Consider the following 23,600-nt stretch of genomic DNA (forward strand, 5'->3'; position numbering starts at 1 on the left):
AAACACACCCTAGCTAGCAATCCATGCTAACTCTTTGTTCAGGCCACACACAGGCTAACTCTTTGTCCACCACGTGGACACAAACATCTTAGCTAGCAAACAAAGCTAACTCTCTTGCTGTACATAGAAACACATGGTCATAAAGCCTCTCACACACACACACACACACACACACACATCATATCTGTATATAATGATTCCAACTGCTATTATCCATTTTTATCTTTGTTATAATAAATTCAATTATTCTGTTAAACTGTGTCCGTGTTGCTTCCATACTCCTTGAAGTCACCTAACCTCAAAGAATTCCAAGGTGCATATAGGTTGTGTAATATGGTAAGTGATCATAATAATTTGGAATATAGGATAATTTAGTTGTTTGATAATTTATTATTAAGCATCAAAATTAAAGGTATTATTTAATGAGACTGATTCCATGAGAGATTTAATGACAATGAGACTGATTTAATGAGATTGATCGCTTAATTACTAATTGCACCTACAAGTACTATCCATTTACTGTAAGTATTTGTGAGCTTTAGTTCAGTATACCTCTGGTCCTGGATAGGTGACTGATCCAGATTCAAACATTTGTCTTTTGGGCCTCATTTCTCAAGCTGGACACAAAAGACTTGGTATTCATGAAAATTCATTTAATTTTCAAAATATTTGTATCCTATGAGAGCTTGTGTGTGAATTTGTATGTACTGTAAAGCACTTTTTTTTTTTGTCCTGCCAGCGTTCTGCAATGGCTGAGCTTCATCACTAGAACACTTAAGCCGAGAGGGCACTCTTTCATCTCATTATCTGTAGCCGCTTTATCCTGTTCTACAGGGTCGCAGGCAAGCTGGAGCCTATCCCAGCTGACTAGACTAGCTGTACCCCATCTAGCTGACTAGACGGGGTACACCCTGGACAAGTCGCCAGGTCATCGCAGGGCTGACACATAGACACAGACAACCATTCACACTCACATTCACACCTACGGTCAATTTAGAGTCACAAGTTAACCTAACCTGCATGTCTTCGGACTGTGGGGGAAAACGGAGCACCCGGAGGAAACCCACGCGGACACGGGGAGAACATGCAAACTCCACACAGAAAGGCCCTTGTCGGCGACGGGGCTCGAACCCGGACCTTCTTGCTGTGAGGCGACAGCGCTAACCACTACACCACCGTGCCACCCACTCTTTCATTAATTTATTAATTTTGTAACAGTGAGCTCTCTTTAAGCTTTGCCTTTTACAGAGTTTTGTAGAGCAAAAGCTAAGCTTATTCATTTACATGAAATCTTTTAGATTATGAGTTGTGAGAGCCCACACATTTGGTTTCCTGCAGTTAATTGATGTAAATTATTTAAGAGTGAACTGTACAAGTAGAACCAAGTTATCAGCAGTTTGACAGACCTTAAAGTGTGTTTGAAGTGTCTCCACATTATCACTGCCAAGCAGAAATTGATATTCTTGGGAGTTACATTCATCCAGTGGTGACATTTTGTTTCTTAAAAATAAAAAGATAAAAATCTTTATAACACATTTAGAACAAACTCACCACCCAGGAGTATCTGCTATTCATGGCTTTCTCTATGTCCACCAGCTCTCCCTGGTAGGGTCCAAAGTGTGCACCTACTGGAACATTCTCCCCCTTATTAAACACTCCCAGGCCTGCGTCAGGAATACCGGACTTCCGAATCTCTAGTTCAGGAGGAAGTGTTTGCCTGGCTCGGTCAGGAACTCCCATGAGAACAGGAGTATCAGGGATGAAGAGGGGTGGTCCGTGAAGCTCACACTTGTGAAAGAAGAAGGATTTGCAAACTTCACAATCTGGGAGTAGCAAAAACACAATGGGAAGAAATGATGCCCAAACGTCTATGCAGTATTTGTAAAATGAGAACATTTACAATAGAATTGTATAAATATTAGCCCAAGAAGCTTGCCACAAATGTTAATGGAGCAGCTGGTTGAGACTAGATGTGTGCACCAGGAAGGAGATCTTTCAGGATACAAACATAAGTTACATGAATATGCATCCTTCGTAACTGCCTGGTCATGGTTGATTTAAATCAGCCTACTTGTTTGTTGATAGTTTGAGAAATAGAACCATCTAGCCAACCAATGTGTTAGGAAATCACAGGCAGGTACAAACAAAAATAACTGTCAAGTTTATTTGTATAGTGCTTTTAACAATAGACATTGTCACAAAGCAGCTTTATAGAAAATTAAGGCTTTAAACATGAGCTAATTTTATCCCCAATGAGCAAGCCTGTGGCGACGGTGGCAAGGAAAATCTCCCTCAGACGACATGAGGAAGAAACCTCGAGAGGAACCAGACTCAAAAGGGAACCCATCCTCATTTGGGTGATAACACATAGCGTGATTATAAATAACTCACTTCTATAACTGTATCCTATATAGTCACAAAGTTTCACTGTGAAACCAGGAAATTCATTATAGTTTTAGCATGAAGTCTGTTTTGTTGAAGTTGTAAACTGTTCATTGATGGAAACTTGAATGCAAAACTGTTCATGACAACTGCAGTCCTAAAGTCAGCAAATCAACTGTAGTCCTCAAACATTAATGTATTACTGTAAGTGTCCAGAGCGTCTTCCAAGTGTGACTTTCAACTGTCCATACACGGCCGTCCTCCACAGGTGTTATGACATAAGACTCCAGCCAGACGTAGGGCATCAGGATGGATCAGGCAAGTCCGAGGAACAGAAGAGGTCAGCACCAGTGGTGTCTCAGGATTGACAAGTAACTCAGAGGGACAGACAGAGGGAAGAGACAGGGGTGGGGGATCACAGCTTGTTAGGTATGCCCAATATCACCTAATGTATGAGAACAGGAGACATTTTGCACTGAGTGCAAGCAGGGACTCCAGCAAGCCTAACTATGACAGCATAACTAAAAGGGGAGAGCCAGAAGGTAACACAGACATGACGGTGCCCTGGGACATAAAGCAGCAGCCACTACACCACCAACAAACCTGAGTGAGCGAGTGAGAGTGGGGTGTGTGTCAGCATCCATACATCCCAGTTTACCAAAACACTCTATGCCTGAGAACCCTCCAGATCTACTCCTTTACCGAATTAAAAACTATTAATAAAAGGCTTAACTAAACAGATATGTTTTCAGCCTAGACTTAAACACCAAGATTGTGTCCGAGTCCTGAACAATTCTTGGAAGGCTGTTCCATAACTGTGGGGCTTTGTAAGAAAAGGCTCTGCCCCCTGATGTAGCTTTCACTATATGAGGTACCAGCAGATAGCCTGCACCTTTTGACGTCAAGGACCAGAAGTTCACTCAGGTACTGTGGTGCGAGACCATTCAGTGCTTTAAACGTCAATAGTAGTATTTTATAATCAACACAAAATTAGATTTTGAGCCAATGCAGTGTGGATAAGACAGGGATAACGGTCCTAGTACATGTGGTCCTAGTACAAGTACTTCAGTCTTGTCAGAGTTCAGCAGAAGGAAGTTAATAAGCATCCCGTGTCTAATATCCTTTACGTATTCCTCAATTTTATTAAGCTCATGTCTCTCATCTGGCTTTGCAGAAACATACAACTGTGTGTCATCAGCATAACAGTGGAAACTAATACCATGCTTACGAATATCATCACCCACAAGTAACATATATATATAAAGAAAAAAGCAGTGGACCTAATACACAACCTTGTGGAACACCAAACTTCACCTCAGTATGTCTAGAAAAATCACCATTTACATCAACAAACTGATAGGGATCAGTTAAATAAGACCTGAGCCAGGAGAGGGCCGTTCCCTTAACTCCCACAACATTTTCTAGTCTGTCCAGGAGAATGGAATGATCAGTGGTTTCAAAGGCTACACCAAGGTCAGGCAATACAAGCAGGGAGACACAGCCCTGATCAGATGCCAACAGTAAGTCGTTTACTATTTTAACCAGTGCTATGATGAGGTCTAAATCTTGACTGATACATTTCATGGATGTTATTCCTGTGTAGATATATGAGCATAACTGCTGTGACACAGCTTTTTCTAGGATCTTGGAGATAAATGGGAGGTTTGATATTGGCCTATAATCGGACAGCTGACAGGGGTTGAGGTCAGGTTTTTTTAAATCAGGGGTTTGACAATTGCTAGTTTAAAGAATTTGGGTGCATTGTCAATTCTAAAGGAAGAATGTATTATTTTTAGAAGAGGTTCAATTGCTTCTGGTATTATCTGTTTGAAGAGGTAAGGGATCTAGTCCAGAAGTTGAAGATTTTGATGTGGAGATTAATGAAATTAGTTCGATTTCTCTAAAAATATTCTAATTGTTAAATCATTTATATTGTTAACTACAGAGTTACTCTACTTGTCTGGCCTTAAATTATTAATTTAAAATGTGTCAGATATTTTCAATTTTGTCGTTGAGAAAATTCATGAAGTCATTGCTATGACATGATGCAGGTGTGCATGAGTCTATAGTGGTCTAAATGTGTGCAGAATAAAAATTATATATCAATCAATCAAATAAATAAATAAACAAACCACTCGTTTCCCTATTTGAGCATGCTGACACTTCTGGCATTTCTAGATCTACATATTTTTCCAGTGGCATTTAAATTAATTTTTTTAACGTGTAGGCAACACCCACTTCAAGAGTAAACCAGAATACACTCACGCCAGTCCACTGCAGGGAATCATGCACCCACACATGAACAAACTGGTTCACACCTAGTGGTAATTTAAGCATAGCCTATTTGCCCATACCTGAAGGAAACAAGTGGACTCAGAGGAAACCTACACAAACATGGGGAGAACATGCAAATCTCAACACAGACAATAATCTGAACTCAGGATCAAATCCACAACCCTAGAGCTATGATACCATGAGGATGCACCACCAGTATTCCCCTAAACCTGTATACAGGTATTTGGACACCTGACCATCACACACACACATGCTTGTTGAGCATCTTATCTCAGATTCAATCCTCTTGGCTTTTCAACTAAGCTCCACTATTCTGGGAATACTTTCCACCAGAGCATTCATGAGGTCAGGCACTAATGTTGGGTGAGGAGGCCTGGGGTGCAGTTGGTGTTCCACTTCATCCCAATGGTGTTCAGTAGGTTCAAGGTCAGGGTTCTGTGCAGGACACTAGAGTTCTTCCACGCCAAACTTAACACACATGGAGCTTGCTTTGTGCACAGGGACATCGTCATGCTGGAACAGGTTTTGGCTTCTTAGTTCCAGTGAAGAGAATTTGGAAAGCTACAGCTTGCAAAAACATTCAATTGTGTGCTTCTAATGTTGTGGTAACAGTTTGGAGAAGAACCACATATGCGTGTGATGGTCGGGGTGCACAAACTTTAGCCATATATTGTAAATAATTACATCTAGGATTCGTGCAGGATTTTTGTGAAGACAGTCAAGGACATTTCAAGGACCAAAATCAAAATTTTCAAGGGCCACATCACGATGGGTACAATCAGGATAATGAACATTTCATTGAACTTTTGAATGAGGGAAAACTGGCATTTTGGGTTGCAAAAACCTTTCCAAAATATTCCTCCACAACCAGTTTCACAACCATGATATCGACATAGTTTGTGTTTATATTTAGTCTTCTTTGCTTTTTGAGGTGTTTAGTTTTGGAATTTACGATCGTTAAAGTCGCTCATGGTTCGAAGCTTGGTAGCCGAGCCTTTTGTTTCGTTTGTTATTAGAAAAAAACGTGGCCTTTGCACAGGTGTTACATTTTATTTGTTTCTTTTATTTTTGCTTGTTATATTTTAAAACAGATTTCGAAAACAATCGTTAGAAACACCGTCACTGATGGAATTGAAATCTGTTACATTTCAACAACAAATTTAAACATGGAAAACTTTCTAAAAACTGTATACGGCAGAATTTGTTTGCAACAAACTGTCTCTGTGTTATAGCAATGTAATCATTGCAGCTAAGCTATTTGGTTCACTCAAAAATAAAAATGTTAAAGCTTGTGCTTCTTCTTTAGCACCTCAATTTTATCGTTTACCTCATTAGCCTCGAGTTCCAGATCCTTTATTGTCCTCTTGAAGCTGTTGGCTTTCGTGACATGCACTATCAGCTTGTCAACATTCTCTTTCAGTTGAGATGAATCTTCTAGTATACGTCTCCTTCTTGTTTGCATAGCGAAAATTTCATCACTGACATCCTGGTTCATGCACTCTTTCTCTCTCTCCTTTTGCACACCTTTCTCTCCTTGTGCACGCCTGCACGCCCAACAGGAGAATTCAATATGGCACCAGAGAACCAAAGTGCATGTGCGAAAACACAGGAAGCCCAGAGTGTTCATTTTAAATGACAATCGTGTCATCGTTTTTCTATATTCTCTAATTTTTCCTTTTTAATTTAATTTTTTAATTATTACACCTAAATACATGGGAAGAATTTAAGTATTTTTTCAAGGAGTATTTACGATTTTCAAGGAATTTTTCCTATTTTCAAAGAGTTTCAAGTGCCCTTGAAATGAGTTTTCAAATTCCAGCACTTTTCAAGGAGTTCAAGGACCTGCACGAGCCCTGACATCCATGGAGCTGGAAACCAGTGTTGTTCTGGAGCAAATGTAGGGGTAACTATTTAAATGTATGTATTTAAAGAAAAAAATTATTTAGTTTGCCTTACTCCTACATATGATATTAAACTCTCTAAAAACATAAAAACCATGCAAGTTCAATTAGATTTAATTTGGTGATTAAATTACCTATAACAGAGGCTACAGCCCAAATAACCCACTATTATACTTTCAGTGCACTAGATCAGTGGTTCTCAACCGGGGGGGCGCGCCCCCCTGGTGGGGCGTGGAGGTACTCCAGGGGGGTCGCGAGTAGGCTTCATGTATGGAGGAAAAAAAAAAATCTGGGGCTAACAGGCTATAGTAGCTAAGCAGATGCAACACATTTACCCATGTCAAAATGCAGGACATTGGACTATTACATACAAATCAATACTATTATAAAATCTATCATCAATCTATCATAAAATCTTGTGTGTAGGTTATTTTAAGCCCGTGACGTGAACATGACGCAACGTCACGTGAGTGAGTCTGCATACCGTGGCCACCGTGTGAGTGCTTGCCACACACACACTAGTCTGGTTTCTTGCCGAGTTAACTCGTGCCGACTCTCGCTAGTCTACTATCATCAATCCATCGATACAGCGCAAAACCCAAACAGTCTTTTTAAAGACTACTACCCCACACTGTATTTTTGCTTTCCCCATTTCAGCTCTACCCAAATAATTTGTTGTTTTCTTACTGCTAGTCTACTACCCCTTTGCCTTTTTCACCCTGCGTGTGAAAAATCCAACTGTCTCACACACACACACTCACACGAGTAAGTACACCATTCACACCTCGTTAAAATTTGCAACTATAAAATCCCCGAATAAAGATATCGATCGTGTTTCTCACTGATAAGCCCCATACGTTCCCTCTGGTTAGCCCCCTTAGCCTACTACAGACTTATCGTTACAACTTTATTACACACGTTTATTCACAAATACTTTAACAAAATGGATAGATTTCTTGTCAAAAAACCCAAGACAACTGACGTAGGTCTACCACCAGCTGCGAGAAAGCTTCGTTGGTACGATGAATCATACCTGCAGTTTGGTTTTACTGTCACCTCTGATCTTCGTCCTCAGTGTGTCGTGTGTGCCGAGGTGCTGGCAAATGAAAGCATGAAGCCATGCAAACTTAAAAGGCACTTCGAAACGAAGCATGCTGGCCTGAAGGACAAACCGCTTGAATACTTTCAAAGAAAGCGTGATGGCCTGCATCAGCAACAGGCAACAATTTCCGTGCACAGCACTGTATCTAAGCAGTGCCTGGAGGCATCATATATGGTGGCAAAAAGAATAGGTAAGCTAGGCAAACGGCACACTGATGCCGAGAAATTCGTTTTGCCAGCTGCGCAGGACGTGCAGAATATTCTTCGGGGATAGTGCAGCAGCCAAATTAGGCACCGTGCCACTTTCAAATGACACAGTTGCTCGGAGAATTGCTGATATGTCCAATGATATCAGAGAGCAATTAATACAGTTTATTAAAAATAGTCCATACTATGCCTTGCAGTTGGATGAGTCTACCGATATTGCTGGACAGGCACAGCTTCTTACATATGTCAGGTATGTCAGGGATAAATTAATTGAGGAGGATGTCCTTTTTTGCCGCCCTCTTCAGTCACACACAACTGGAGAGGCCATCTTCAATGTCCTTGATTCATTTATTCGCGAGAATGGGTTGGCGTGGGACCGATGCGTTGGCTTGTGCACGGATGGCGCACGAGCAATGACGGGCCGTGAGCAAGGTCTAGCTGCTCGCGTTAAGCAGGTAGCTCCACTTGTAAAATGGACCCATTGCATGGTTCATCGCGAAGCACTCGCTGCAAAAAAAAATGCCGTCTCTGTTGGAATCCGTGCTGAACCAATCAGTAAAAATGATCAACCTCATCAAGTCACAGCCGCTAAACTCTCGCTTGTTTGAGGTCCTCTGTCAGGAGATGGGGTCAGAGCACGAACAGCTGCTTCTGCACACTGAGGTTCGCTGGCTGTCCAGGGGGCGGGTGTTACAACGTTTGTATGAGCTGCGAGATGAGGTGAAGCGGTTTTTGACACAAATCAATTCAGACCTGGCGAAAAATCTGGATGACCCTTTGTGGCTGGCGTGTCTCTCCTATTTGGTCGATATATTTGACCGCTTGAATGGCTTGAACCTGTCTTTGCAAGGCCGAGAAACTCACATTTTGCTTCTCGCAGAGAAAGTGGATGCCTTCAAGCAAAAACTTGACCTCTGGTGTGGCCGCATCAGTCGGGGGAACTGTGATATGTTCCCAAGCCTTGCAGACTTTATCAGTAATGCAGGCACTTCCCACGATTTCTCATCTGTCTTTCAAGCAGCGTCAGAGCACCTGTCGGTAATGAGAAAACAGTTTGCGGCATACTTCACAGAGGATTATCGCTCTTTTGCGTGGGTTCGAGATCCATTTGTGTGTACTGCTGACGAACTTCCAGTTGACATGCAGGAACAGCTTATTGAGCTAAAGAGTGACAGTAGACTTAAGGCAGTCTTCACCTCATGCCCTCTTTCGACATTCTGGGCAGCATTGATGCAGGAGTACCCGCAACTGTGTGACGTAGCCTTGAAACTGCTCATCCCATTCGCATCAACCTACTTGTGTGAGGCAGGATTTTCAGAAATGACTGCGCTCAAAACGAAATATCGCAATCGTGCGCAAATTGAGGATGACTTGAGACTGTGCTTGTCAAACATTTCGCCAAGAATCGAGGATCTTTGTAAGGCAAAGCAGGCTCAGGTCTCGCATTAACGCAAATGCAGATCACAAAGGCACAGTAAAAAGTAAAACCTAAATTCACGCCTGGTCCCAATTCCCAATGATATCAATAGCCAGCTAATGATAAGCCTAATAAAATACCTAATAAAAACACTAATAATAATAATAATAATAATAATAATAATAATAATAGCATAATAATAATAATAATAATAATAATAATATCATCAACAACCAACAACAGCAATAATAATAATAATAATAATAATAATAATAATAATAGGCCTAATAATAATAATGCCTGAAAGAACATAAGTCTTGTACTACTGCCAACAGCTTAGTAATGATAATAGGCCATAATAATAATAATAATAATAATAATAATGCCCGAAAACAGATTAGAAATGTGGTGCTACTGCCAATTATAACAATAGCCTAATAATGATAATAGGCCTATGTATTTCTATGGAATGGATAATGCTACTACTGCTGCTACTACTACTACTACTAATAATAATAATAATAATAATCTAGCCCAGGGCTAGCTAGCTAGCTATCTATCTATCTATCTATCTATCTATCTATCTATCTATCTATCTATCTATCTATCGGTCGATATAAGGTGCTGTAGGTCGGGTGGCATCACTGCGGGTGAGTGTGTTTGGGGGGGGATGGGGGCGGGGCGAGAAGAGGGGCCCCCAACTGCAATGAACCAGCTTTGGTGGGGCCCAGGTTGCAAAAGGTTGAGAACCCCTGCACTAGATAATGTGTCAGGTAGAATAATCAGTGAGTGTGTTACTGAGCTCCTGATCTCGTACAGAGATAGTCTTTATTGTCAGGATATTCCTCTTTAACGGCGAGAACTTCAGGTGGGTTTTCGAGGTTGTTTTCATGGTTGTAGATGTTCAACTCCAGTGTCTCCTCTTTCTTCATACAGACTCCTGACACTTCGGATGTCCCTCCATCTGAAATCTCAATTTTCACGTCTTCATACAGCTAAAGATCAAACAAGAACAACAGTTATTCAGAAAAGGCTTTAGATTTCCTTTTTCATTAAGCTACGGTCACACTACAGCTCGCAATGCTTTGTGATGGGTTATAGATGAAAATGAGGTGTTTTGGTGGCGATGCTTGACAACGTACAGGTGAGCTAAAAGTTGTGGTCACACAGCAGGAGAACACTTGACTGTCACATCTTTGCACACTTGAGTCTGGTTCAGGTTGCACGGCCACGCACACTCACGGAGTGCGTTGTGCGTGATCGTGGGACCCAGTCATTATGAGAAACACCTGATACTGATTTGAGTGCAAATGCATATGAGGACACTGTTTTCACAGAAACTTTGCGAAGTATCATCAGTGTTACATTTGTTTCTAGCCATGATTATGACTCTAGTTAAATACTCTGCTTTCTGTTTTGCTTCTGGTTTCATTTGTGTTTTGTTTTTGTAAACATTACACCTGCTAACAAACATGCATCTTGCACTGACATCTGTCAAACGCCACATACCTGACAAAATACTTTACAAAGCCTCTGTGAAAACAGCATCCTGATATGCACGTCCTGATTGTGCTCAAATCAGCATCAGGCGTTATCCATTATAATTGGGTCCCAAGAGCATGCACAATGCGCTTTTTAAGTCTCGGGGAAGATTAGGCTATGCCGATGAATCTCCTGTGGGCACTTGGGACGTGGATTCGAGTCAAATACATCTCAAGAGGCTCAAAGAAAGTTCTCTGAGCTTCAGTTAGTATTCCCAAACCCATCCGTGAGTATTCGCTGCTTAGTTTGCTGACGAAAACATTGCCACCAAATTTCAACGCATGCATTGACATTTTTTGCAACATTTTGGGCCACTCACGAAGCAGATACACATCTTGTGAAACTCGGAGAACATTTGCCTTGCATCGCACGATTGGTGGCGATGCTACCAATTTTTCATCGCCAAGTATTCAGAAACCCATTGCGAGCTGTAGTGTAAGCAGAGCTTTATGTATTATGAGCGGAGCACCATACCTAAGAAAAAATGGTAAACCCATCGAGTCAATTTTTTGTGGTTTGTCCGTGTACCACCAGTCATACACACCGCCTAGTGGTCAGTGTTAGTAATTACCAGTCATACACACCACCTAGTGCCCAGTGTTAGTAATTACCAGTCATCCACACCGCCGAGTGACGAGTGTTAGTAATTACTGTCATACACACCGCCTAGTGGCCACTGTTAGTAATTACAGTCATACACACCACCTCGTGGCCAGTGTTAGTAATTACAGTCATACCACCTCGTGGCCAGTGTTAGTAATTACCAGTTATACACACCACCTACTGGCCAGTGTTAGTAATTACCAGTCATACACACCACCTCGTGGCCAGTGTTAGTAATTACCAGTCATACACACCGCCTAGTGGCCAGTGCTAACCAGTAAGGAAATAAAGCAAAAGAGACTGGCTATAAGAACATTCTACAACCCAGAAACAGATGGGAGCTCTGCTTTTAGGTAGTGCCTAAATCTATATATTAGTTTCTGTGTGATTAGCAGGACAGCTTGTAGGCTGGCAGTGAAGCGAGGCAGCAAAAGACAAACACTGGTCAAACTTTAACATCATACTGTTATTGTTTTTGCAACACAAATCATTATTGAGCTTTACCTGTGAGGGATCAGGAGACTGAGACGTCCTAGAGGAGCACTGTCTGTCTCCAGCTGAACTCATCATAACAGCTCTACAAAAGATTATTATTATTAATACCATTAACAACAACGTGTTTCAGATTTCGATTATGTATAACCGTTCATGAACTTTTAAACCTCAACATTAATGCTTTTTATTGTGAAAAAGTTAAACAAAAACATAAAGCTACAAAATCTAGGTTAGTTAACTCAATCTATATGAATTGTTTTTATCTATTGTATATTCACAATTTTATATTCATCTCATCATCTGTAGCCGCTTTATCCTGTTCTACAGGGTCGCAGGCAAGCTGGAGCCTATCCCAGCTGACTACGGGCGAAAGGCGGGGTACACCCTGGACAAGTCGCCAGGTCATCACAGGGCTGACACATAGACACAGACAACCATTCACACTCACATTCACACCTACGGTCAATTTAGAGTCACCAGTTAACCTAACCTGCATGTCTTTGGACTGTGGAGGAAAACGGAGCACCCGGAGGAAACCCACGCGGACACGGGGAGAACATGCAAACTCCGCACAGAAAGGCCCTCGCCGGCCACGGGGCTCGAACCTGGACTTTCTTGCTGTGAGGCGACTGTGCTAACCACTACACCACCGTGCCATTTTGTTTGAAAACTTTCAGTCAATGTTTGCAAATGAGCAAATTCCTTTGATGCATTCCGATAGGATTTTGGTAGGATTTCTAGTGCTTTTTAAAAATTCTGTTGGAAAGTGTTTAGTGAGAGATGCATTTTAGTCGTACTAAGACAGCACAGTATTTATTGAATTGTTACTATTTTGGTCAAATCTTGTTAAGATTTAATTTATTATATATATATATATATATATATATATGTATATATAGTTCTCTGTATTTTTACATGAGCTTACAGAAGGAAAACACATTTGATGCAATCCAATAATACTTTCATTCACTGTGACTATTTTAAGAAATGATAAACATTCTTCTACAGCATCACTTGTGTTATTTTCTGTGGGTCTCTGTATGGATACAATATTCAGGCAGGAGATTTTTCAGCTCAAAATCTGATTCAAGACTTCCCTTTCATTGTTATTATATTAAAGTTCAAGATGAGTATTATTTCAGATTTTTCACTCTGAAATATTTTTTGTTTGTCTGTTAGCAACATTACGGAAAAGGTTATGAACGGATTGCTCTGAAATTTTTTCCAGAGGTGTGACTGGGCACAAGTAACAATCCATTACATTTTGGTGGTGATCCGGATCACCTTCTGGATCCAGGATTTTTTTTAAAGGATTCTTTATCATTGCGAGATAGGCCCATTGTTGGAATTTTTGCATATAACTCCATAACAAATGACCAGAGTGTTTGGTAAAAAACACACAAAAGGATCTCCATGAGTTCTATAAAGTATCAAAGTTTGATCCGGATCCAGACAAAATTCTGGATACTATGATCCAGAACACACAAAAATGAGGGGGTTGTTAGAATTTTTAACGCTGTAAGGTAACAAATGAAGATACAGACATGCAACCAACACCAAATTGTAGCCAAGACTCTGCTGAATCAGTAGTATGTCAACGGATTTGATGTATCTTCAATAGCTACGGAGCTCGATCCAGAAGAAAACCGCAATTATGGAAATATCATTTTCTTGCGAATAACTTTTGAAGTAATAGTGACACAAGCATGATTCCAAATGCTATGGGTATGTTTTCATGGTCAATGAGTACAATAATGTTGCCAGTTGTAACCTATTGGTATATAACTTTTGAATATGACGAATAAATTAATGTAATTTTTTTCATTTTTCTATGACTTTTTATCTCACACATATGACACAATATCTCATATGTGAGAATAAGTATCTCATTTTAGGTGTAAGTCTCAATATGTGGTGAAATGAGCTGCTTGGCGGAGGTCTGTGCTCTCCGAGTGCTTTTCTAGTTACTATTTTGGTTAAATCTTATTAAAATTTAAGTTTATATATATGATGATATAGTTCTCTGTATTTTTACATGAGCTTACAGAAGGAAAACACATTTGATGCAATCCAATAATAATTTCATTCACTGTGACTATTTTAAGAAATGATAAACATTCTTCTAAAGCATCACTTGTGTTATTTTCTGTGGGTCTCTGTATGGATACAATATTCAGGCAGGCGATTTTTCAGCTCAAAATCTGATTCAAGACTTCCCTTTCATTGTTATTATATTAAAATTCAAGATGAGTATTATTTCAGATTTTTCACTCTGAGCTCTCTCAGGCCTGACACATGAATCCCATCACCTACAGCAGGGCTTTTCAAAGTGTGGGGCGCGCCAGAGTTCTTCAGGGGGGGCGCAACGTGAGAGACAAAATGGATCGATTTTTAGTACCTAAAGCTACAGTGAGTGAGGAGACGGCCAAGCAAAAAAAAAACAGAGCCTCCAGGATGTTGCGATTTGCAACTTCAGCGCAAATTCAACCAATCCCCACGAATTCAGGGCGGTGCTGCAATTATATCCAATCACCGCAACTTTCCCGCAAATTTGACCAATCGTTGGCGTCGTCTTGAGGTGACATCGACAAACTACCTTCCGCCTTACTTCCGGATGTCTATGTTCAAGAGAAGCAGCATGCGCGCAGTGTTGCCAGATTGGAGGTTTCAAGTGCATTTTGGCGGGTTTTGAACTGGAAAACGTCAGCAGTATCTGGCAACATTGCATGATGTGCGAGTCAGTGTTTATGTAGGCTTAAATTCTGTTACTGAAAGTGTGTTATGTTTACAGTGAAGGACTGTGTGCACTTTATTTTTTTACTTAATACAAGAAATTAATGGATGCCAACATTTTTGCCAAAATGGTATTTTATTTTCCATTGTTTAGGCAGCTTCAGCATCATACTGTGAGATTCTGTTCAAATTGTTTTTTTTTCGTTCTATGAAGCCTGAGCCATTTATTTTATTAGTTTATAATTATTGTTTAATTTAGTCTTCAGGAGAAACTGCTTGCACAGAGTACTAGTATTAATAGTTTTTTTTTCTTACATGAAAGCTGAGGCATTTATATTATATTTTAAGGTAACTTCATGTTGTGCTGTGAGGTTCTCTGCACTTTAACTTTTGAACCAACAGGTGCATTTGGATAAGTAAAGCCTATTTTTCTGCATTTTTGTAGTCCTGGTAATCTTTTATATTAGTAAAGTTGTTTATAGGACCATTTCTCAGTGTCTTTGTCTTTTAATCAATAGTTTTTCAGTAATAACTTAATATTTAACATATCACTCAATTTTAATCACAAAAAGAGAAAATCGCAACAATTTCTCGCAACTTTCACTTCCTCCCGCAATGTAATCGCAACAAAAACCTAAACACCGCAACTTTCATCGCAATTTTTTTGGAACCCCCCCGCAACAGCAGACATTTTAGCCCGCAACAATCACAAAAAAGGCCCGCGGAATCCTGGGGGACTGGAAAAAGAAGGAGGTATGACCACAATTATTTAAAGTTTGGATTTTCATGGACTGGATCTGAAGATGCTCCACTGCTACAGTGTGTTGTCTGCCAAGAAGTGCTAGCTAACGATGCTATGAGATGTTTAAAATGTGTAAAACAAGATGTTTTAAAAAGCACAGATGTTTAAAATGTGAAAAAGAAAAAAAATAATGTGTAAAACAACCATTTTTTTTTAAATACTAATGGAACATTAAGTATAGCAACAACAAAAATTGTGTGTGTGTGGGGGGGCGCTGTTGTTTATTTGCTCTCCGAGGGGGGCTGACTGTCCCACACTTTGAAAACCCCTGACCTACAGTAACTGATAGAACAATATCAACAATTCAAAAACTCTTTAATTGTATAAATCTGAAATGGTTTGCAATTAATTGGGATCCACTGTTTTTATCGTTTCAGCCGCGCATCAGACCCTCGGCCAACTGAAAATGTCTTTCACGCACTTTTCTCCCCCAGGAGAGTTTTGAAAAGCATTCTCTCATACTGAATGGAGTGGACTTCAACAATGGACACCCATTTGGGATTCGACCTCACAGCTTTATTTTAACTTACCTCAGGGTTTAAAGCGCAATGAATCTTCAAACGAAAGCAAAACAATGCAGTTCTATTCTTAATTGTTCCAGATATAACCTCCACTGGAAATGTTATTCGAAATATTTAATATAATGATGATTGGCGCTGTTATCTTCAGATTTTCCAGAAAGATACATACAGAGGCTTTTTCTTCTCCAATGTTCTCTGGCGGTTGGAGGAGGACCGAGGCGCTTTACTGCCCCCACCTGGTCTACTACTTTATTAATTGATAAAGCGTATTTAAACACATCACATCAATATAAATAAAACATATAAATACAAGTAATATAAAACTTATAAAATAAATTAATAAAATAAATAAAACTAAAAGTTCAAGGCTAGCATACAGGGTCGAGGTGGAGCGGCTGTCAGAGTGGTGCAAAGTCAACAATCTGCTCCTCAACACCACCAAAACAAAGGAGCTGGTTATTCATCTCATCTCATTATCTGTAGCCGCTTTATCCTGTCCTACAGGGTCGCAGGCAAGCTGGAGCCTATCCCAGCTGACTACGGGCGAAAGGCGGGGTACACCCTGGACAAGTCGCCAGGTCATCACAGGGCTGACATATAGACACAGACAACCATTCACACTCACACCTACGGTCAATTTAGAGTCACCAGTTAACCTAACCTGCATGTCTTTGGACTGTGGGGGAAACCGGAGCACCCGGAGGAAACCCACGCGGACACGGGGAGAACATGCAAACTCCACACAGAAAGGCCCTCGCCGGCCGTGGGGATCAAACCCGGACCTTCTTGCTGTGAGGCGACAGCGCTAACCACTACACCACCGCGCCGCCAATATAAAACTTATAAAATAAATAAATAAAATTAAAGTTCAAGGCCAGCATACAGGGACGAGGTGGAGCGGCTGTCAGAGTGGTGCAAAGTCAACAATCTGCTCCTCAGCACCACCAAAACAAAGGAGCTGGTTATTGACTTTAGGAAAAACAAAGCTGACATCCAGCCACTCATCATCAATGGGGCCTGTGTGGAGAGGGTCCCGGTGTTCAGGTGTTCATTTTCCTCAATAAATAAATGACCAAGTATAATATTTTTGTCTCATTTGTTTAACTGGGTTCTCTTTATCTACTTTTAGGACTTGTGTGAAATATAGAAAATTCTAAAGGGTTCACAAACTGTCAAGCACCACTGTATGTCCACCGATGGAATTCAGCAGCAGCGTGACAGGTCGAGAACCTGCAGCGGGTCAGGATTTGCAGCGGGAGCTCTCGTGGAAAAAGGTGTTTCTTTGTCATCGTCTTCATTGCAGGCCTTGTTGCCTGGAGATAGAGGGGAGAGAGCAATCAGCAAGCTTTTGGATCTCAGAGAGCACTGACCTCTTTGGTTGCAGCGCTGATTTGTACTCCCCTTGCTGCTGAAGGACAGCAGAGAGTGGCATCACTTGAGTGGAGTCAGCTGTGTGTGTAGTTCTCCGGCTCCAACCAGTGACCACGCGACATGTGGTCCAAAACAGAGGTGCTGAAATGGTGTCGTCTCTTCAGGGCAACAGGGTGAGGAGCAACACAGAGAGATGCTGGAGGATTTCTTGAGTTACTGCCACAGATCATAAAACGCATCTTACACACAGTACTTGGTTAAATCTATAACACCAACCATTAATTGCTGTTTTAAGAAAGCAAATCATCACTGTTAGCGCTTTCTCCAATGTTGAATGAATGAATTTATTTTATTTCGAACATGTATTAAAAAAATTGTATGTAACTATTTGTACATACAAAAGAAAGAAAACGAGAAATAAAAAAATAAATAAAATAAAGAGCTAAGACATTACAAAACATCGCACATTGTTCGAAAAAGGAGTGGGAAGAAGTACAATACTTTTTTAATTTCCCACCCCTTTTTAACTACCCCGAAATCCAAACTACATTGTGTGGCAGCGGGGGCGTGGTCAAGCATCGGTCTGTGACAGGAGGGCGGAGTCAGGGAAGGTAAGTGGCAGAATCACTACACCTGTCGTTAATTGATGTTTGTGTGTCTTCCCAGTGACCGCGCCCTATGTAAGGAGAGAGCGAGAGCAGAGGGAGCTCTCTCCACAACCAGACGGCTGATGTGTGTGTGTGAGAGTGTAAATGAACGCTGAAAAGCTGAATAAAGAGAGTTTTGTGAAATCAGTTCTGTCCTGCCGTCCTTCTGTGCTCCACCCACATACACGAACTGCTACACATTGATACACCTATAAAAATATATACCATATATACACTTCATGAATATCTATATAAATATATAATTACAAAAATATATACTACATACCATATATATATATATATATATATATATATATATATATACACACTTCATAAATATCTATAAAAATATTTAATTACAAAAATAAATATATACTACATACCATATATATACTTCATAAATATCTATATAAATTAGTCCTGTCAAGCGATTAAAATATTTAATCGCGATTAATGTTGCGACTGTCATAGTTAACTCGCGATTAATCGCAATTTAATCGCACATTTTTGTCACATGAAAAACCATTGTAATTCTCTTATCAGCATAAAAAAGTGAATGGGCTTGCTTTGTACCAATGTTTTTTTTTTTATTGCAGAGCATAACACGTCTTGTCACAGCCACTGCAAAGTCGGGCTGGAGCCGCCGATGGGAAAACGAAACCTAAGCCGAGCACCGTGGCTCTTCGCCCCGAGGCGCGAGGCTCGCGCGCCCTGCCCACGCTGGTTCTTTGGGGGGAGGGCAGAGGACTCTGGCTGTGCGGGGCGTGGCGTTACAGTCTAGCTGCTATCGTTTTTCTAAGCAAAGTCCCTATATAAATATATCATTACAAAAATAAATATCTACTACATACCTATCCCTATGGGTAGGAGTGAGTAGAGACTGGGATAAGAGAGGTGGGTGGGTGTGGGGGTTGGCCCGGGGGGGTTGTTAGGGGGGGCCCATTCAAGGGGGGGCCATTTTTCCAAGTTCCTGGCAGTTTCAAAAGCTTATGAAAAACCTACATCATGTCACAGAGCGTTAATCTCGCGATAAAAAAATTATCGCCGTTAAAATTGAGTCAAGTTAACGCGATAATAACGCGACATTTTTGACAGCACTAATATTAATATATCATTACAAATATATATATATATATATATATATATATATACACACACACACTCATCTCATCTCATTATCTCTAGCTGCTTTATCCTTCTACAGGGTCGCAGGCAAGCTGGAGCCTATCCCAGCTGACTATGGGCGAAAGGCGGGATACACCCTGGACAAGTCGCCAGGTCAATCACAGGGCTGACACATAGACACAGACAACCATTCACACTCACATTCACACCTACGGTCAATTTAGAGTCACCAGTTAACCTAACCTGCATGTCTTTGGACTGTGAGGGAAACCGGAGCACCCAGAGGAAACCCACGCGGACACGGGGAGAACATGCAAACTCCGCACAGAAAGGCCCTCGCCGGCCCCGGGGCTCGAACCCAGGACCTTCTTGCTGTGAGGCGACAGCGCTAACCACTACACCACCGTGCCGCCCTATATAAATATATCATTACAAAAATAAATATCTACTACATACCTATCCCTATGGGTAGGAGTGAGTAGAGACTGGGATAAGAGAGATGGGTGGGTGTGGGGGTTGGCCCGGGGGGGTTGTTAGGGGGGGCCCATTCAGAGCATTTTGTCCCGGGCCCAGCCAAAGCTGTCAGCGGCCCTGCCTATAAATATAAATATATAAACTATCCCCATAAATAAATATACACACCATATATACCATATACTAAGTTAGTTCTAAAATAACAATCAACCCTATTCTATTTATCCCTCATCATCCTCCGTTAACATACTTCCTCTTCTATATACTTGTGTAAAATATTTTTTGTACCTTTTTTTAAACAGATTTATATTTGCACTTTGTTTTATTTCTGTCTCCAGTCTGTTCCATAAAGTCACCCCACAGCTCGATACGCACATGTTTTTCATATTTGTTCGAACCTTTGTGTTGTAAAATAAATTAATGCATGTCCAGTAGGATGCTGTGTGCGCGGGTGTGGGCGGGGCTGGAGTAGGGTAGCGGAAGGAAGAAAAAAAGGATTTGTAGTCAGCGCGGCAACCGGAGCAGTTGTTGTATTGCGAGTTTCACACAATAAATCCTCGGAAAGAAGCCATCGTGTGAAGCCTTGTATATAAACTTATATAAGTTTATCCAGAGGGAAGTTAACCCCGGAGTAGGTCATTACTCCGGCCCTGGAGACCCAACGCACCAGTAAACTGAGATTCCTCTCCCCTGATCTCCTAACTACGGTTGGGAAAACATCAGGAAAGGTTAACACTGGCGACCACGAAGGGACAGTTACACATACAACACCGGTGAGCATATTTATACCTCATGGGACCGGAGATATTGGCAAAATAGTAAAGTGGCATTTATTTTTCTTAACAACGAAAACAAGATGGCGGCCCCCAGTCAGATACACCTGAATAAAAGTAAACACGAACTCGGCAACGTAACCAGCCACTCTAACCCTGCGATGTCGCTGACTATGGCGAATGAAGGAGAAATAATGAATGTAGACAAACATTATGGTCGCAAGACACAAAATAACCCTTTTTCATGTGATGAGAGGATGTTATATGCAAGTGACACGAGCTATATACCCATCCAATCTCTGAACTTATCCGATTCTAATCCGTTTAAGACTGATGTGGAGAGAGACTATAAAGCTGAAGTGCGATGCAAACCACCCTGCACTCACATGCATAACATTGATGGTTATGGGCAGGTAGAAATGCCATCCACAGCTACTGTTGCAACCCCCAGCACAAATCCCTTTGCCACTGTTCACTCAGGGAGTTTTATTCATAGCACTCCTGTTTTCAGTCATGCCCCTCAGTCAAAGCCATTGCCCCACTCTGCCCATCTTAAAGCATCTAAAGACTCTCATCAAGCACGCTTATCGCAAGATGGCAATACAGTTATGCAATTAATGTCTCATTCCCCAAAATGCGAGCAACGGCAACTCCGTAGACATAGCCGCCGCCCCTGCTCCGTACGCTACCAACCCTCATCAGAGAGTGAGGATGATAGCGATGCTAGGGAAAGAATCCCCACCCTCCGTCCTGGCCAGTATGATGGCACCACGCCGTGGACAGAGTTCCTGCACCGGTTTGAGAGCTGTGCCAAGGCAAATCATTGGACTGAAAAGACTAAAGCCGTCCAGTTGAAGTTTTGTCTGGTTGGCGCAGCAGGGGCAATCGTGCATAAGAACCCTCGGTCCACTCAGTGGGACTATAGCCGCCTAGTGGAGGAAGTCGAAAATGCATATGGCTCTTCATCAGAGCATGCAGCTGCCATTGCCATCGAACTAAGACAACGTGTTCGCAAGTCAGGCGAAGCTCTCCATTCATTAAGGGATGACATATATGGTAAAGTGTCAGTGGCATACAGTGATAGGACTGAGAAAGAGCAAGACGCAATAGGCGTTGAAGTTTTCACTCATGCCATAGGAGATGCAGACGTTGTACAAAAGCTGTTAGAAAAGCGACCGCAGACCTTAGCTCAAGCCTATGACATTGCTCACCGTTACGAAACCACCAAGCGAGCAGCGTCACATGTCACCACCCTTATGCACTCAGGGGCACGGGGTCTTTCTGAACGCAAACCCCGCACTGCAGCTATGGTGAGGGAAAGGACTGAAGGGGGGGAAATGGATATTCTCACCGCCATCCCGGGGGTCAATAACAAACCTGCCAGCCCTGAATTTCAACAAACAGTCCCCCGAAAAACATATAAAAACACTAAGTGGGAGGAAATTCGCTGCCACAACTGCTCAGGTATTGGGCACATGAAGAGAAATTGCCCCTCTCCCAGGAAAACGAACAGGACAGTTCATCAGTACCCGAACACCTCTCGCGAGAGCTCCGGGCCCACCGTCCTTCATTTCAAAACCCACGGTCATGAAATGAGCATCCATCTGATGGTTTATGAGTTGGACGTCTGTGCTGTGCTGGACAGTGGAGCACGGCGGAGTGTGTTTCCCCTGTGCTGTTACAACGCCATTCACCCCGATGTTAGGCCTGTACTTCAGCCATCTACGGTGAAGACGCTGCTGGGGGTCAGACCGGGTGATGTTCCGGTGATAGGGGAGGTCCAGCTCCTTGTCCAGATTAACAACCGGCAGGTGAGCGTGAATTTCCTGGTGGCCGATATTGCTGGTGAAGAGGCACTCCTAGGCCACCCATTCCTCACTCAAGCCCAAGCGCGGCTTGACTTTGGCACCAATCGCATCATCCTGTTTGGTGAGGAAGTGCCTTATTTTAGCACTGGAGCCAGTCAAAGATCCAGGCTGTAAGGGTTTCTCGGACGGTGGTGGTGGAGGCCGGGGCGGAGTATGTCATAAGAGGCAAAGTCCCTGTTAAAAGGTGCCTGGAAGGGGAGGTGATGCTAACTCCTACCAGGGGTTTCGTAGGGAGACACAAAGTGCTAGTTGTTCGCGTGCTGCTTGAAGCCCGGCCCTTTAAGGGTGTGCCCCTCCGTGTATTTAACCCTGGCAACACTTCTGTCACCATCAGGAGAGGCACTATTGCAGGTGTCCTCCAGCCTGCGCAAGCTCTGCCGCCCAGCAGCACCACGGATATGGCCGAACTACTAGAGCACCATGAGGTCCCCCAGCACCTGCAAGAGCTTTACCAGCAGAGCGCTGCTGAGCTTGAACGTGAACAGCAGTTTCAGCTCACCCAGCTTCTATGCAGGTATGGAGCGGTGTTCTCGACAGGGCCTAATGACCTCGGCCGTACCAGCCTTGTGCAACATGACATCATGGTCCGGCCAGGTGCTGCCGTGAAGCAGCAACCGCGTCGCATGGCCTGGGAAAAACAACGGGATGCTGACCAGCAAATAGAGCAGGGCCTGGAGGCTGGAGTGGCCCGTCGCAGCAACAGCAGCTGGGCCTCGCCCATCGTGATGGTCCGTAAGAAAGATGGAACGTACCGCCTCTGTGTTGACTATCGGGCACTGAACGACTGCACTATCAAGGATGCCTACCCGCTGCCCCGTATCCAGGACACGTTGGACACTCTTTCCACTGCCAAGTGGTTCAGCACGCTGGACCTCGCGTCTGGATACTGGCAAGTGGAGCTGACACCACGAGCCCGCCGAGCTGCCGCTTTCTGCACCAGAAACGGATTGTTTGAATGGAATGTCATGCCATTCGGGTTATGCAATGCCCCGGCAACGTTCCAGCGTTTAATGGACCGGGTGTTAGCTGGCATGCAGTGGGAAACATGTCTTGTATATTTAGATGACATCATAGTGCTAGGCCGAGACGTGTCCGAGATGTTACACCGTCTCAGTCAAGTATTTGACAGGCTACAACAAGCAAACTTGAAACTGAAGCCGGCGAAATGTTGCCTCTTCCGACGACAGGTAGCTTACTTGGGGCACGTTGTCTCCGAGGAAGGAGTGGCTTCAGACCCTGCCAAGATACAGAAGGTACGGGATTGGCCTACGCCCACTTCGGTTCAAGAAGTTCGCCAGTTCATTGGGTTGGCATCGTACTACCGAAGATTTGTCAAGGATTTT

The 23,600-nt window shown here is 42.4% G+C and overlaps 1 pseudogene; it reads right to left on the minus strand.

Annotated features, from left to right (window-relative positions):
- LOC132889951 (zinc finger protein 345-like) overlaps positions 1-16,192 on the minus strand; it is a 29,654-nt pseudogene extending 13,462 nt beyond the window's left edge.
- Between the last annotated feature and the right edge of the window lie 7,408 nt (positions 16,193-23,600).

This window comes from Neoarius graeffei, chromosome 8, assembly GCF_027579695.1.
Source record: "Neoarius graeffei isolate fNeoGra1 chromosome 8, fNeoGra1.pri, whole genome shotgun sequence".
Lineage (NCBI taxonomy): Eukaryota > Metazoa > Chordata > Actinopteri > Siluriformes > Ariidae > Neoarius > Neoarius graeffei.